This window comes from Physeter macrocephalus, chromosome 1, assembly GCF_002837175.3.
Source record: "Physeter macrocephalus isolate SW-GA chromosome 1, ASM283717v5, whole genome shotgun sequence".
NCBI classification, from domain to species: domain Eukaryota; kingdom Metazoa; phylum Chordata; class Mammalia; order Artiodactyla; family Physeteridae; genus Physeter; species Physeter macrocephalus.
Window position 1 is genome coordinate 99038708 of NC_041214.2, and position 18499 is coordinate 99057206.

At 35.2% G+C, this 18499-nt stretch overlaps 1 long non-coding RNA gene across 1 annotated transcript in view; it reads right to left on the reverse strand.

The window, feature by feature from the left end:
• The window catches only part of LOC114486792 (uncharacterized), a 28103-nt gene extending 10260 nt beyond the window's left edge, over window positions 1-17843 (reverse strand). Inside the window, exons 1-2 of the long non-coding RNA XR_003681090.2 lie at window positions 17755-17843; window positions 12030-12140 (exon numbers count right to left, since the gene is read on the reverse strand). This is a non-coding gene — a long non-coding RNA (uncharacterized lncRNA). The remainder of the gene's footprint in view (window positions 1-12029; window positions 12141-17754) is intronic.
• Between the last annotated feature and the right edge of the window lie 656 nt (window positions 17844-18499).

Sequence of the window (18499 nt, forward strand, 5' to 3'; positions counted from 1 at the left end):
ATAACTGATTCACTTTGTTATAAAGCAGAAGCTAACACACCATTGTAAAGCAATTATATTCCAATAAAGATTTAAAAAAAAAAGAAAAAGAAACATCTACTCAAGAAAAACTACTGAACCTTGGGTAAGAACAGTAGGTATTTATGGCATTTTAGCCTGGGGCTACTCCTACACCTTCCTCAGGGCAGGCAGACCATGAAAATCATCATTTTTACTATGGAAATAGACTACTTGAGTCTACTTGATTTGGACAGAGTGGAAAATTCCCACATCCAGGGTATTGTCAAAAACAATAGTGAACTTTGTGACATTCAGGAGGGACAATATCACAGGTATCCTTAAGTTGTGAATTAAGTTTAGGGCAACAATAGACTGGCAAACTAATCAGAAATTTAATGGGGAGAAATTAAGAATGATGCAGATTTCCTCATACTAAACAGAAAAGCTGACTCAAAATGAATTACAGACCTAAATACAAGAATCACAAACCATAAAATTTCTAGAAGGAAACATAATAGAGAATCTTCATGACCTTAGGTTAGGCAAAGAGTTCTTGGATGTGACACCAAAGCATAATTCATAAAAGAAAAAAAATTTGATAAATTGTATTTTGTAAAAATTAAAAATGTTTTGTGCTTCGAAAGACACTTTAAGAAAATGAAAAGACAAGCCACAGACTGGGAGAAAATATCTTCCAATTATATATTTGAGAAAGATTTTATCCACAATATATAGAGAGCTCTTGAAATTCAAAAAGAAGACAACTAAAAAAACTGGTGAAGGATTTGGATAGATACTTCACCAAAGATATGGTTAATAAGCACATGAAAAGATGCTTAACCATATTAGTCATTTGAACAAGAAAATATAAACTAAAACTGCAATGAACTACCACTCCATACCCACTGAAATGGCTATAATAAAAAAGACAAATAATAATAAGTTTTGGCAAAGAAATGGAGAAAGTGGAACTCTCATATGTTGCTGGTAGGAACGTAAAATGGCTAGTCACGCTGTGAAAGTTTGGCAGTTTCTTAATAAGTTACACATGGATTTATCATACAACCCAGCAAATCTACTCCCAGGTATCTAACCAAGACAAATAAAAACATGATGTCCATACAAATACTGTGTGTTGATGTACACAGCAGCTTTACATGTAATAGTAAAAAACCTGAAACAACACAAATTTCCATCAACTGGTGAATGGATTAAAAAAATGCAATATATCCACACAATGGATAATCATTTAGTAATAAAAGGAAATAAACTGATACATGCTGCAACATAGATGAACCCCAAAAACATGCCAAGTGAAATAAGTCAGACACAGAAGATTACATATCTTTCCATTTATATGGAATGTCCATAAAGGGAAACGTTTTAGACAGAAAGCAGATTAATTTTTGTCTAGGGCCAGGAGTAGGAATGGGAATTCGCTGCACATGGGGACGGGAGATGTTCTGGGGGTGATGAAAATGAAATGTTCTAAAATTGGATTGCAGTGATCAGTTGCACAACTCCATAAATTTGCTGAAAGTCATTGAATTGTACACTTAGAATTGGTAGACTTATGGCATGGAAATTATACCTCAATACAGACGTTTTAAAAAAGGAAAAAGTGTGTGTATGGATCGAGTCTCTTTCTCTGTGTCAAGATGTCCAGTTACGTTCCAGATAAAGCTGTTTCAACAACCTGGGTCCCCAAATGAAGACACAAGTGGAGCAGACCTGCAGGCAAGCCATAACAGATGTGAACTAGAAAACAACCTTTGTTGTTGTGAGCCACTGAGATTTAGGCATCATCCTTTATCACAGCATAGCAGAGTCTGTCCTGACCGACACATTTATCTTTCTAAGAAATAAAATGTATTATGACATATTTATGCTAAATTATTTAATGAAGAATTTCCATTTAAGTAATAAAATTATTACTAAATGTGTTTCTGTAGTTTCATAACTTTACGGTTTTTTAAATTAAAAATACAAAACTTTCTGTAACAATTGAGTGCTTTATGGAACTCTAAATCATATGACAAAATTATTTATACATATTTGCATAGTAGCACTTTAGTGATGGGACTATACCTTCACAAAGCTTATCGTCAGAAAAAAACTTGCTACCTGTATGTTTGTGTAATCTATTAAAATGGATTATAATTTTATTTTTATATTCAATGTCAGTTCGTTTTTTAAAGAAACTAGATGATAGTCCTTTCCATCTAAACTTCAGTAACTATCACTTTTGACTTACCAGATAATTTTTAAAATGCATTTTAATTTGTAGTCATTTTTAATTTCTACCAGCAGGTGGAACCCTTTAGATTTATTTTCTTACTTTAACACAGCAATATATGCCTTTCTGATTTCATTTTTAAGAATTTTTTTGGATTTAATATTTATTTATAGAACAGAAGTTAATGATAGTAGGCAAGAATGATCACTCCACATTCCCCAAAAAGTCTCTACATTAATAGAATCCACATCAGCATATTCAATTAAAGTCATAAGTTCACAGATATTTTGTCATAAAACACCTGTCATGGGGTAAATGCTTAACATAAACTTTGTACTTCCAAGGGAGAAAAAATATGTATGAGTTAAAATTCAAGAGGTTTTTATTCTCTAGATCAGGGGCTGGCAAACTTTCTGTAAAGGATAAATATTTTAGGCTTTGTGGGCCTTGAGGTCTCTGTCGAAACTAATCAAGCTTGCTATTGTAGCCTCCAAGCAGCCATAGACAGTGAGCAAGGCTGTGTTCCAATAACATTTTATATACAGTAAGTGGGCAGATTTGGTCTTCAGGCCAGCTGCTCTTACAGTCAAGCATCAGAATCACCTACAAGGCTCGTTAAAGCACAGACTGTTAGGCCTCATCTCTAGAGTTCCTGATTAGGCAGGTCTCTAGAGGGGCTCAGGAATCTGTATTTCTAACAAGTTTCCTAGTAACACTGGCGCTGCTAGTCTCAGAAACACAATTTACTCAGAAAACCCTACACTAAAGGCTATATTTCATCATTTCTGCTCCCTTGTTTTTGTAACATTTAAAGAGAGCTAAAATAGACTTTTTCTTAACATGGGCACTGTAAGATTTCCTAGAGAGATCATTTGGCAAAGATCCTATCAGTTGGATGGTGGGAAGTAAGAGTGACTTATCTGGATCAGTTATCACCATCTGTTATAATGATGTGGTATTTTGTATTTGAGAATGTTTCTATAGAAAATACATCCTGCAGAGGATCACAGGCTGAAAATTTGCTGATATTAGTATGAGCAGGTGGGAAAAGAAGTACCCACTACTTAGAGGCAAACACTGCTTTAATCTTGACATAATTCCTGTATTTTTAATGCACATTTTTATATAAAGTCATACATTTAATTTTGTAATATGCTTTTTTAAGCTTAGTGATCAGAATAATTTCCCCTTTGTTAATAAAAACTATAAACATTTTTAATGGATGTATAATATTCCATTATATATATATATATATATATATATATATATATATATATATACACACATATAAAACCATATTTTAGAACCATTCCCTCTACCCCCACTCACAATGACTTGGCATTTTACAAGTTCAATGGATCTTGAACTCAACAGTGGGAGAACAGGGGTATAATCCCAAAGTGATTGTGTTTCCAACACTCAGGAGAATGAGGTCTCAAAGTTGAAATAAAATTCAGTTGAGAAATAAGAGATGAAAGTTATATTTATTGCAAGCTGGCTGTGTGGACTAAGACTCAAACCCAAACTCCTGTCATTTTCTGATACTACACTACCAGATATGGCACCAATCAGTACAGCCTCTTCTCTGTATGAAAAGAATATTCAGAATTGATGACAGACAAAATTGAGGTTAAAAACATGTCTACACTGTATGAATGTTTTCCAATAACTGGCTTATTGGTGAAAATAATATTGCACCATGTGTTCAGTTGAGTTGATGGTTAAAGAAAGCCCAAATAGTTGATCCACAAGCTCTCTGTAATCATATCCTTGACAGCTTGACCAAATTTATATAGAAAAACAGCAGCAGACCCAAGTTTCTGTATTTATATTTCTTGCTTGAACTTCATAATGAAAAACATGAAACTGTTCTGAGTTATTTTAAAATTAAACACATTCGTCCTTGGAATTGGAAAATGTTAATGATTTCCTATGCCCATATGCTGAATAAAATTAAAAGTAAACAGAGCTAGCATATTTTGGGAATTGCTACTATAGTCATCAAACCAATTAAAAACTCATTTCAAGGTGGATATTATAGCAGTATTTGTTGTTATTTATATGCCTGGAGACACTTATGTAGTGGTATATTATCCTACATGTATTAACAATATAAAAAGAACCAAGAAATCTTATCCATTTCATAAACGCCAAAATTGGTTCTTAAAGCCTAAAATTTTCAGAATTAACACTGTAAGGAAGAAGTCCTTTCTGCATTATCACAAGTTTAACATTTTCAAATAAAATAAGATGTATAGTCATAAAAGTATAATACATTAAGAATGATAATGTTTTACTGTCTGACTCATACCTATATTAGTCTTCATTTACTTGACCACATTGCCATAGCATAGTCATAAATTAAAAGGCTTTTAAAGAATTAATAGTAGTTTGGCCTAGACTATAGCATAGTTTACTATTTCTAACATATTTACCAATTTAGAAAGAGAAAAAATTAAATGCTGTTGTTACAACCTTATCTTTATTATGCTGAATATTATCCTAAAAGATTTTATAGAATAAGACTTTTTCCAGAAAGCTCCTTGGCCAGTTAAGATTTTCCCATAGTCAATAATTGTTCTTATATATATAAGAATTTTGTCTTTTCAACCACAGGAGAAACATATAGAGACAGAGAAAATGGTGTACACTGTTCTTTATACCTTTAAGTGTTACACACTTCTTTAGTTTTGAGCCATACCTTATGCCTGGGAAAATCTCAGTCTACATTTTACAAATCTTTACACGTACTCCCCCTTTTCCTTGAAAACATGTTACACAGAGTACCAAAAGAAAGTATTTAAATAAAATCAAGGTAAAATTATTAAATAGCATGTGGGAGGCAAATTGCAATATTGGCTATCATGCTTACAAATGACCCACGCACACTAATGGTGGTCACTCTTGTCCTGAGCCATAAGGAGTAAAGGCTATGAAAAGCTTCTTTGTAGTCTCAGCCATCTCTAGGATACTCTAACAGCTACACTGACATTCCCACCTCATAAAGCCAAGATCCTTCCCCAGAGGAAGTCTAGCTCTTGGATACTGGGTTTTGGCCCAAGTCATACCTGAAACGCCATGTGCACTTCTTGATCCTGTCAAATATCTATGTTGTCCTGCATTTTCTACAGCTCCCCATGAGTGTTGCTTAAATTAAGGAAAGGTATGAGAAAGTCTCAGCTACTAATAGATTTGCCCTTCCAATAGATGCCTGGGGCTCCTTCCCCTGCCAGGTTTAAAACCATTACATTGAATTTACCAGCCATACTCAGAGCCTAGAGCACCAAGAATTAAGATTTTTGTATATGTAGTTACACAGGGAGATACAATTTTTCCTTATTGGAGTTTTTTGTTTGATCAATCTTTTGACTTGTTTGTGGTCTCTATGTCTTGGGCTTTAAAGGAAACACCTCTTTGCTGGAGGGAAGTCTGTGGCACTTTGAGTGCCAGTCATGCCCACAACCCCATTCTGGTTAAAGCTACCACATCTACAGACATATTTTGAAGAAATCTGCCTGTCTCCGCTCTCACTATGTGAAAAAGAACTTCTAAATCTCAGTGTCATTTACTTAGCTCATTCATCAGTGATTTGACTAGAGGCTGGCTGATCTAGAATGGGCTGATGGGAGTAACCCAGCTGGGGCACTTATGATCTGCATGTCTCTCATTCTTTTCCTGGGTCCAGCAAACTGGTGAGGCCTCGTCTTCCTGTGGTAATGGCAGAAGTGCACAAAGATTAAAAAAAAAAAAGCAAGTCCTCTGGACCTAGGCTGACCACTGACATACTTCCACTTCTGCCTCAATCTACTGGCTAAAATAATTCACATGGAGTTGTAAGAAACTGTACTTCCTAACTCTTACTCTTTGCTAGGGATTTTCCCTTTTATTCCCCTTAGTTCATGTTAGGATGGCAATATAGTCAGCATATGCTTATCTCTACTTTGAGATCACATCTCTGCATAAAGACCCACTCAGTTAGTAGGGAGATTAAAAAAAAAATGCTCCTGGCTTCACCTCCACAGCTAGAAAATTAGTCCTTAATCTGACTAATTAAATGCTATAAGTGTTTTTGGGCTCACAGTCAAATTTTTTTAAGTTATATTAAAAATTTGTCCCAGTTACTATGAGTTTTGTAGCTATTATTCAGGTAGTACAACATTTTTATATTGGAATCCCTCCCTCCCTATTCTCTACAACTAGATTCTTGCTCACCATTCAGGACACAGTTCAAATCCCCCTTTGCCATGAAGTTTCACTAGGCTAACAATTCCATATTAAGTACTCCCTTCTTTGATTTCCCAGAGCATTTATTACCAATATGCTTACTGCTGTTTTCATGTTGGTTATGGTACCCCCTGCCACATACTTACAAAACCTGGTGGAAGAGGTACCCCAAGGGAGCAGTGTCCTTCATCACAGACCACTCTTCCTCTCCCCAACCCCAACAAACAGTTTATATACCCACTAGCCATTGCTGGGCAAGAAAAGCTCAGCAAAATTAGTTAAGTCGAACAGATTCTCCCTCAGGAATTCGAACTTGAACTCTAGAAGAGAGGACAGCAGAAAGGAAGACAGAGAAAAAAAATATACCTAGCAAGTAGTCATATCACACTAATGGAAGAGCATTTGTGCAGGGGTCCTACTAGCTGTCTCGAATTCAGAAAAAGTTTCCAACATTCCACCTTCCTATATTGCGATGGCATGGATTTTTATCCTGGAGCTCCATGAGATGTCACCTCTCTTTTTACCACATAAATTCTAATGAAAATCCCCAGGGAGTCTTTTTTGACTGGACATGAAAATAACTGACTAAAACACTATCCATTTATTATATGCTGTCTTGCGTCTTTCATTGCAAGCTGCATGTGTGCCTTTCTAGTTATTGAGACCATCAGCTCTTTGAAGGTAGAGGTATTATGTATCTTCCCTAAGGAGCTGGCACAGTGTTCACACACTGAGATCCTCAGGGAGAACATATTAAATTGGAGTGAAATCTAATCCTGATATTCTTTCTAAAACTAATTTTAAAATTATCTCAAATATATTTGTTATACGCTATTTTCAATAATGACAGATGAATTCTTTCTTTCAGATGTGGGGTGTCCTATACGACTTCTTCCAGATAGCAGAAAGAATAGTTTATCTAATCTATTGTTTTCTCCTGCATTTAATTTACCTCCACTAGAAATGAAGAATCAACCACTACTGTGCATTCACAGCACTGAATGTCTGCTGGAAAAACTTTTCATTTCTCAGTTCTCGGCTCAAATAAAAAACATACCTGGAAGTGAAAAAATAACTATGGAGAGGCAGAGTGACAAATGAAGGTGGGCCAGAAAATATCAGCTATGTATATTGTCAGCTGTTTGAATGCCCCACCACTAACCACACCCACCTTGGGGCATAGAGCAGGGGAGGTGGGATATTATCTCTCAGGCTTCAGCTCCACACTGCATTCTGACAGCACACTGGAGGCTCATTATATATAAGTATACAGAGTAACTCTACAAGGCTGAAGTTTTTCTCAAGTCTGTGATGTTTTGACATTTCAAACTATTAATCTTTAATAGAAAAGATAAATCAAAGATAGCGTACCTTGGAAGTATTTTACTTAGCAATATTCTTAAATTACATCTCATAACTTTGATCCTTCCTTGGAAGTCTATACTTGAATCTGAAACTTTTACAAAATTTTAAAGCTTCAACTTTAACTTTAAAGGTACCAATAAAGATGCAAGAAAGGCAATAATATATTTTTTTAAATGTATGCAGGATCAAATTACTTGTACTATATTTTTCTAATTAAGAAAAAATTGCATAACTATTCTTCCTAATACCAAAGACTATTGTGTGTCCTTTCATTAGAATTAAGTCCCTGTATCAGCCACCACTGCATTTATTTGAAAGCCATGCTAATTCTCACATTTTATGAAAGGATAGGGAGAAACTGTCTTTTTCTACCAATTTCTCCTAAAACATGATTTACTTTCTTGCAGCTTTCATTTCCAGAAAAACAAATATTGCTTCCTTCTATGTAAGAAATGCTGTAAATCTCAATTTTTTTCCACCCATTGGAAATTATCTAATCTTTTCATACTCTAAATAAAAATTCAGCTGTTAGTGTTCAAGAATTCTAAAATATAATTTTTCTACTCTATGTGTCCATGGTAGTAGACAAGATTAATCTCCATGCAGAATATAAAATAGAGCAATTGGAGATGTGATCTAAAAAGTACAGTACATATAGTACAAAAGCATATTTAGTATAGTACCTAGAGCTCCCCAAACTCCTCTCTGCCATATGGAGACCCAGTCATTCTCTACTTTTAATCCAGTGGGGCCTAGATAAGCCTGAGGCTTGTGTCAGTCAATGGAATGCTCCCAATGGGAAACCCCCAGGACTTTACAGAAATTTGCATTCCGTGGTTTTGGTTATTACCTTTTTCAGTATCCATCTTACCTGCCACCCATTATGTAACAGGCGTTTGGGTTGGACTGATACAACTCCAGAAGTGGGTCCTGATTAATATAAGCCAATCGACAGAGTTTCTAAATCTCTTGCTCTAGATATTGGTTCCAGAATGGGCGATGACTTTAGTTGGTCCTCACAGAATGAAATTCAGAATTTTTGTCCAATAATTGAGGGAAAAGATTTACTTACTCTGATGATGTGGCATCTGTAAGGCCTAGGACCACTATAACTACAGCTAACACACAAAGATGGGCTAAGAGAATCCCAGAGAGTTTGATCAAACCACATCCAAAACTGTACTACACCTGGACTTCTGTTATGTGGGCCAGTACATTTATTATTTCAACCAGTTTGTGCTGAAGATCATGTATGCCTGAAGTTCTCATTACCATCTTTGCCATTACAGAGAGATAGCCCACCTGAGAATAAAGCCAAAGTGAAGAAAAAAATCCAAGAAAGAACCGGAGAGACTGTTTTCTGGTAATAGCAATGAGGTACTATCTTCATATGGAAGCTAATATAGTATAATTTATCATTTAAAATAATTTGAGTTGGGTTTCTTCTACTTGCAAATGTAGACTCCTGACTAATTCAGTAGTGTTTGTTTTGCACAATTTAGTGGCTCCAAGACTGGATTATTCCTCCATTGAAAAGGCCATTATTAGAACCAGATTTGGAAACAAAACAGAAATAATGCAAATATCATGATCTTTAAGAACTAAGTTGAATATAATATGTCCGTTGGTCAGAAAAATCTTAATTTATTATTCAGGCAAAAGAACCAATTTGCTACTTTAAAGGACAGTACTGACTAAAATTTACCAAAAAAGTTCAAAAATGGTTTAGATCATTTCATCACCCTCTCAATAGCTGGTTAGATGCCCATTCTACATGCCCCCATTGGAGGATTATTATCTATTTTATACTCCAGTTTCCAAAGGAGGTTTAAGGCTTCCTCTCCTTCCAACACCATCATGAATAAAGAAAGATTATGTGGATCAAGGCCAAGAGCACTGGTGGGCTCCAGTGCTAAGGGCTAAAACTTCCAATATGACACAAGAGGTTTGACATCCCTATGGTTTCATTCTTTTGTCTGCAGTTACTGTTTTGGAAATCTCTCTTTGGGTGTTGTTTTTATCCTTTTCTGGACTTTTCTCTTCTCCCATGCATCTGTTATTGTTAGAGGGGTTTTGGCCCCTTCTTTCCAAGACTTTTTCACCCCCATCACCCTTAGGCTCTGACAAATGGGCAGAGCACTGGGGGGAATCAGACAAGCAGGCCATAAGTTTGATGGTTAACATAGAGATTGAAAAAGAGGATAGCTGTATTAGATGATATTTCAACCAGTCTACCAAAAAAAGAAAAATCTCAAGAGTCAATTCTATCCCACAATAAAGGATACCTCAACTGTAACATAGATGTCAATCACAGTAAACTATTTGACACTCCTTGAATTCACTATGCTTTTAACCTTGCTAAGCCTCAATTCTTCATCTGTATTACTGGAGATAATAATTGTACTTAACTCATAAAACTATTAGAAAAATCAACTGTACATACAGTTCCTAGGTTTATAGTAAGTATTTAATAAATGTTAGGTATTAAAATGTACCTCCACCATGGCCCTTATTAGATTGTAACAGAATTAACACGTTTCTTTTAGTAGACTGTGTGATTAGTGATGAGTAGGGACCATGACTAATTTGTATTTATGTGTGCAATATTTAGCAAAATTAGGAAGTTCTCAATAAACATATGTACAGTACATAAAGAAATGAATGTTTAGAGTTCAAACTTCTATTAGCCTTGGAGGAGAATGAGAAAAAGACTTTTCCTACAATATTTAAGCCATATATAAATCATATTTAAATCATCATATATAAATGCAAATAACAATGCATAATGCAATAATTTTCAAGGTTTATGCTTTGCATTCCTACCAAATTCAAATTTTATATTATCTCTAAATTTGAAGTGTAGGCAATATTGACAAGAAGGAAAGCAAGCACTGATCCAGTATGTACAGATTAAAGTAAATCAAGGTGTTCAAAATGAGAATCAGGAAATAGGTCTAAATGGCTTTCCTTCCCTTTCCCTTGGTCTTCTGCTCCTCTAGGAAGGTACTCAAATTTACTTCAGACATATGTACCACTTCTCTTACACTGCTGATAATGGGAAGCACTAAAATGCCTGAGGAGAGACAGTAAATAAAAGAGCTAGCAAGGGTTGTGATTATATGCTCCTAGACCTTTTGTTTATAAGGAACCACTCCTTTGTTTGTCCTACAAATCTAAATCATCCCAATTTCCGGAAAATATAACCACCTATTCCAAGAGTTTAGTTCTTATATGCTTTCAACAGTACTAGCCTTTGAGTCAAACCCTTGAACATTTTTAAAGCTCTTGGTTCCAAAGCCAGACTTCTGCCCCATAGTGAGCTTATCAGTACTGGCCATAATGAGAAATGTGTATGGATGCAAAGAAAAATTTTCATTCAAAATGACAGTACTGTAGTCTCACAGTTTTGAACATTATTTGCAAAGTGTATAGCCTATGAAGGCTTGAAGGAAATGATAAGATTAGAAGGCAAGGAAAACATTTTTCATGATGACTTGTTAAAAAACTGGGGGAAAAAAGCCTTACATTTTTGGGGGGTTTATGATCTCTAAATAGGCCAAGAAAATCAAGTTAACATAATATACTTGTATATTCTTGAACCAAATTTATTGTATATCTTTAAAAGGCGCTGAAAATAGGCATTTTCTTTTTCAAAATACCAGTTCAGTCTTCAAACTTAAAAGTTTATTGTCATTTCCCCCTGTGGCTTCTGTCCTTTCCAATGATTTTTATGAGGACAGTTGTTTAAATTTTAATCTCAGAAAGGCATCCTGTTTTGAAACTTAAAATGTCCTTGGCATTTAGAATATCATTTAGGTGCATTTCATAAACCTGGAAACATTAAAATTCTAAGACGTTGAAGAAACACTGGAGTTACTAAAGAGGTTTTAAACAAATCTTCTCTGGAGATTTAATACACGGCATATTAATTTTCTGCACAGTTTAGGGATGCAAGATTTGCAAAAAAGAGACCAATCTCTCAAATTTCTCTTATATTTTCTCTAGCAGGTGATGAGGGTTAGTATTTCTTTACCTAGAGGCATAATTCACTTTTGGAAGGGTTCACAAAGCTGGAGACCTCTGTCATAATGTAAAAATCATATTCTTCAAGAAAAAAACATGTCACCAAAGGTCTTTTTGTTTCTTTCTGCCAATTACAAATAGACAAAAAGTAAAATAACTCTCTATTAGAGAATAGGCTTACTGGATTTGTGGAAGGAGATGAAGAAGAAACTTTGGTGGAGTTTGGTCTTTCTTCTGACTCTAGCTTCCCGGCTGTGATTCTTGATTAGATGCCATTGCATTTTCCATTGCCCTGTGAGGGATATGTAATTGATCTCTGATAAACTGAGCTATTTCCAAACTGACACCTGTTGCATAATTTCAAAAGATCTTAAAAGAACAGATTTTAAACCTGTTCTCTAAAAAACAATTAGCAATGTAGAAACCCTACTTGCCATCTCTACCTAATCCACCCTAACCCTCTGAAGGTCTACACATTAGGAAATAGTCCTGAAATTCTTGAGCTATAGAAATTCAGCAGTTTAATCCTCGGGTTATGGAATTCTATAAAAGAAAGATCCGCTCAAGGACTGTTGTTAAGACCTAGGGAATTATGTTTAGAATATTAAATTCAATTTTAAAAATTAGAGCCCTATATTCCTTGGGCTTATTTGAGAGTACAGTGATGAAAGTGGCAAGAAGCTTTCTGTGGTAGGATGAATAATCGTCCCCTCTACCCCCAGAGGTGTCCATATTTTAAACCTCAGAACCTGTGAATGTGTTACATAGCAAAAGAGACTTTGCAGATGTGATTAAGGCTCTTGAGATGCGGAGATTATTCTGGATTATCCAAGTAGCCCAATGTAATCACAAGGATGCTCATAAGAGGGAGGCAAGGAATGACAGAAAAAGAAGATGTTAGACAGAATTAGGGAGAGAGCAATTAGAAAATGCTATGCTATTGGCTTTGAAGATGGAGGATGGGGCCACAAGCTAAGGAATGCAGTGGCTTCCAGAAACTAGAAAAGGTCCTGCAACACCTTGATTTTAGCTCACTGAGATTGATTTTGGTCTTCTGATGTCCAAACCTGTAAGATAACAAATTTGTATTGTTTTAAGCCACTAAGTTTGTGATAATTTGTTACAACACACCAGGAAATTAATATATCTCTCTAGTAGCTTTCCGATATAAACCACGTCTGTGGACATTCTTTAACACTAAAAGTGGTCCTCATGTCAAAATTGAGGCATTCACTGAACAACAGAGCCCCAGAAAGAGAGAACCTTGTTGGGTAAATTTCATTTAAATGATTGCTCTTTGGTATCATCATAAATTTTTCCTTAGCCAAAATGTGATTTAACCAGTGACAGAATCTGGAGCAGACCTTAGGACAATGAGTGAAATAATTCCATTCTTACTTCAGAATTAGGACACAAAATTTGTAGGAAAGGGCTTGTTATGGCTCAGCATATGGCTGAAGCAAGAAATTCTTCTGATGCCACCACCTTTCCAAGAGAAAACTCCCTTTCTCTCTCTCTGAAAGAGCCCTACAATAAAATCACTATAAGATTTGAATCCCACGGTTGTGACACTAACACAGGGAAAGGGGTTTCCACACTACAGAAATCAGAGTGGAACCAGTTGTAGTGACATACGTATCAGACTCTAAAACACTATCTACCATAAACAGAGACCCATCAATTTTCAAAGCAACACTGGATGGAAGCAACAGCATCAATAAAAACCCTCCCTAGTGAATAAATCACATATTCTGGTCATGATGCAATGAGTAAAAATTATCCCTTGGACTTAGTAAGCAACTCTGAAAATCTCAGACTTATCATTAGGACATTCTGAGTTTAGATGAAAGTCATACTTGCTCTATTTGACAACGGTTAGGAACATTTGAGTATTAAAAGACTTGTGGCCTGGGTTTGTATATTCAGCTTGGTGAAGTGATTTATATTAATTCACAGGAATTCTAGTTAAAATGGAGTGCTCATATTAGATTACTTCTGTGTCAGAAACAACGATAAAACTCAAATAAAATATAAATATATAAAACTTTGTTTGAAGACAGCTGATACAGACAGGGTTTAAGGGGCTATGATTTCTGAGAGAAGGGAAGCACAAAGAGGAGAGCTCTAAAGGCAACGTGGCCCCTTCTCTGAGACATTTCTAATTCACAAAGTGAGGGAACAGAGTCTGAGTAGAAAGCTACAGGCTCACTAGGAAGAGGCAAGAGAGGATAGGGTTTGACTCTGCTGAAGTGCTTGAAGCTTGAGTGACAAAATTTCAGAGGAAGGAGTGACAGAGAAGTCAGTCTAAAACTCTGTGTTTGATTTCCCCTTGAGGAATTTGTGAACTTTTAAGCTGGATATGCAACAGAGTAACAAAACAGTAACTATGAGGCTATGGTTGAGCAGAAATTGCTTGCTTGGGAGACAGAGGATGGAGTTCAGAGATTGCTAAAGTAAAGGAGAAACTGTAACACCCAGACTTTTATTTGAGACCCCAGAAAGGCTATGCCTATGGAAATAAATCTGCCTGAAACAGACCTGCCTGAATAAACACTAACAACCTTTACAAGGATCAAGGTGATCTGTTTGTGTTTGAACTCTGCCTCCCAGAAGAAGCTTAATCTCCACAATTGTTCATCACAATATACAGCATTCAGTAAAAAATTATGAGCCACGCTAAAAAACAGGAATGAATGAGTCACACGAAAGGAAAACAACAATAAATACAGGCTCACAGGTGTGGGAGTTTTACTCAAGTATGTTACAATAAATATGTTTAATATGTTTAGAATAAGAGGAAAAGATGGAAAATTTCAGCATAGACAAAACTTCATCAAAAGGAATCAAACAGAAATTCTACAACTGAAAAATACTATATCTGAAATTAAAACATTCACTTCTGCCTCCAGACAGGATGGAGAAGACAGTAACAGGCCATAACTCCCACTTGAACTAGGAAAAACATGAGATAAATCACAAAAACTATATTTTTAAAAACATCAGAGACTTGTGGATGCAAAGAGGAACTCATGAATTAAAATACTAGAGAAAGAAGAGCTTCTCCTGGGTAAGCTGCGTTTTCCAACTACTTTTTCCTGAGGAGTATCTATAGAGTCTGTGCATGTACTGAGAAGGCTTACCATAGAGTGACTCTAATAGGATAAAGGGGAAACAAGTGGAAATTTTGACATTTGTGTGATCTGGAGCGAAGCCCCAAACATAGAGCTGTAGAGCCCAAATTGCTAATTCACATAATCAGGAGCAAATAAATGAGTGGTTGTTTTAGGTCACTAAGTTTTGGAATAGTTTATTACACGGTAATAGATAAGGTAAAATTATAACATTCCCCTTATGTAGGAAGATGATTCAGATGTATGTAGCTAAAACAATTTAAAAACGAAATAGGTAAATTGCAAACACAATTATATAAACAAATAAATACATGAACAAATAAAATAATCTGTTCACTAAGAAATAAATATGGTGCTGGGATAGACACTAATTATGGAAACTTTAAAAAGATAAGTGATAAAAGTAACAATATGTAAATTTAACAAATAAATTTGAAAATCTAGAATAAATATTTTTCTAAGAAAATTTAAATTACCAAAATGACTAAGGAAGAGGGAGAAAGATACAATAACCAAAAACTACAGAATTGAGAAAATAAAGATCTGTCCTTTTTAAAAAAAGGAAAAAAACCATAAGTACGGTAAAAGACAAAATTTTCCCAACTAATTCGAAGAAGCTAGTCTAATAAAATTTCAAAATTGGATGAAAGGTTCAACAAGGTCCATGCCACTTATGAATACTAATGTCAGAAGTTTGCAAATTCCAAAATAAAAATAATAGTAAGTTAAACATATTATTTACTGAATAGTAATAAAATTAAGAAAATTTATCTAGGTAAATCTATCATTATAATTCAATACATTAACAGAATAAATAAAAATAATTATGATTATTTTATACATTTAGAAAAGGTATTTGATAAAATTCAATATTCATTCATGATTTTTAAAATGCAGTGCTTTGGAAGCTGTGATGATAGAGCAACTTCTTTAACAGAACTTTCAGCAAGAAACAAAATTAAAGGTGCAACATCAAAAATGCAGAAATAAGACAAAGATGCACACTACTGTAACTACTATTCAACATTTTGCTGTCAGTCTGGCCAACAAAATAAGAAAAACAATATATTACAAACACTGAAAAGAGACAAAAAAACTATCACTGTTAGATAATATGAATTTCTACATAAAATCAAGAGAATCAACTGATAAATGATAAATAAAAGAGTTCACCAAGATGTCTGGATACAAAGTTAATAAGTAAACACATAAAATTAACTGAATCTCTAGTTTATATAGCATATATAAAAATCAGTATCAGGTCCTATAGGGACTAGATGGTGTGTTCAACCTGCTAACAGGAGGTGGGCATTATAATTGGTAGTTCTATCTGAATCACATGACTGGATTTCGGGAGGAACAGTCCCCAGGAAAGCACAGGATAAAAAAAATAAATGTTCAGCATAAGGCTCAGGGACCTCCTTGAGTCCCAGATCTAGTTGTGCCTGGGACCAACTGCAGCCCTATCATTCCAGTACCACAAGCCAATGGTTTTCTTTTAATTGGTGAAGGTAGTTTGAACTGGGTTTCTGTCACTTGGCAATTTGACATTTGTAAGTCTTAGTTGATGTCCACAGCAATTTTACAGTTTAATCTACACAGATCAGTGTTTCATTGTTACCAACGAAAATGTTTTATAGCATTTTTCACAGTTGTAAAATGGGATATTTTTTCCATTACATTTTCTGTTATTCCTTGTGTATAGGAAAACTATTTAACATTATATGGAATTCTTGCTACATCTTTTGGAATGTTTGTAGGTCTGTGTGTGGGGGGCTGGTGGTTGAGGTCTGTGCATGTATAATGTAAATATAAAGATTGAGGCATTCCTTATAGACAGAAGCATTTTAACCCCAGATTCTAACATCATGGGAACTGGAATAAATAACCACCATCTTAAATAGGGGCAGTAACATCCAAGGCCTCACCTGATCACTAATATTGAATTAGAATATTTTACGTTGCTTTCCTAATGCCTTATCGTTTTAATCCTAACAGCTCTCATGCTCATATACTGAAAATAGCTTTAAAAACTTGCTGAAAAGGATGAATATTAAGTAGTACTTAGAGAGTGGCTATTGCACCTCGTTAAAGTTGTGGAATTAAACTATTTAAACACCTTTGTTAAGTTTTACTGAATTTTCTCATGTGAAGCTGATTATTCTGTATGGAATACTTAAATTATGGTTACTACATTGTGTTGTAGCTAAGATTTATACATAAATTCTAAAATGTTTTGGCTTCCATATGTAATAGAAATTTGTACACTTTACTGGTCTTCAAATTTGACACCTGATGCAATAATTTTGTGGATTCTGAGACCTTCATACATATATTCTTCAGAAGATAGATCTAATGTTATTTATGAGGTCAAGGCCTTGTACATTTTTTTCCACCAGGGCCTATTTATTTTGCTTAGGTTCTGCCAAAGACCGCTAATCAAAGCCAGGCATTTGTACACTTCCTTGCAAAATACAGCTTTAACAAGAACTCCCCCCAACCCCCATTACCCTAGATATATGATCAGGTTCCTCATCTTCCACCATCCCCAAGGTGATGTGTGATCACCCTGGCCTGTCTTCAGCAAGAATCCTGCTAGGTTGGTTTAACCAAAATCTCCCTTACCCCTAATGCCTCCTCTTAGCAATTTTCCATCCACTGACCCTCACCTTTTTCCTTGGCTAAAGTTCCCACTTGCCCACTCTTAATATGAAATTGAGCCCAATCTCTCTACCCCCTGCAAAATTCAACTGCAATGATCCTATCTATACTTACCTCAGTGGTACTGAATAAAATCTGTCTAACCATCTTTAACAAGCTGCATGAATAATTTTTTCTTTAAGGCATTCTGTATGTCCCAAGGAAGCCTAGGATAAAAATTAGAGGACTTGAGTCTATTAGAAACTATACATCAAATACATGTCCTATTAAAAAAATTGTTTTCAAATTGCAAATCCAGTATATTATTTGTATGCATGGTATTTTTAATAAAGTCCCTTATTTTGTGACAAATTGTTGCTGAGTTCTCCCAATACTGAAACTTTTAATTTTGGCAGGTTTTTTTTTTGTTGAATAGTGAAAAGCGATTTTTTTTTTTTTTTTCCTTCCCCTCTTAGCCCTTTTTAGGAATCCTTTTTTGGAATCTTCCCTGAGCTTCCTGCCGGCTTTAAGCCTCCTCTGTTTCCCCTATGCCTGAGTACTGGACCAACACTTGGTAAGAATTTGGCTCTGAGAAGTGCTAGGTTGAGTGACAAATGGATGAGGATGAAGGTTTTATTGAAGCATCTGAACCGCATTTAATTTTCCGTGTTGCTTTATTTGTTCCTTCTAGCTCTCAGGATATTGAATTTTGTGGGCTTGGGTTGGGTCACTGGTACTTCAGGCGTTTAGTAATACGAAACAATCTGCTTCTCCCGTTAGAATAATATTCTCATTTATATTAACGGCGGCTTACTCCAAACTGCTTTACATAGCATTTTTCTAAACCTCCTGAACGAACGCATTTTCCTGTTGAGCACTG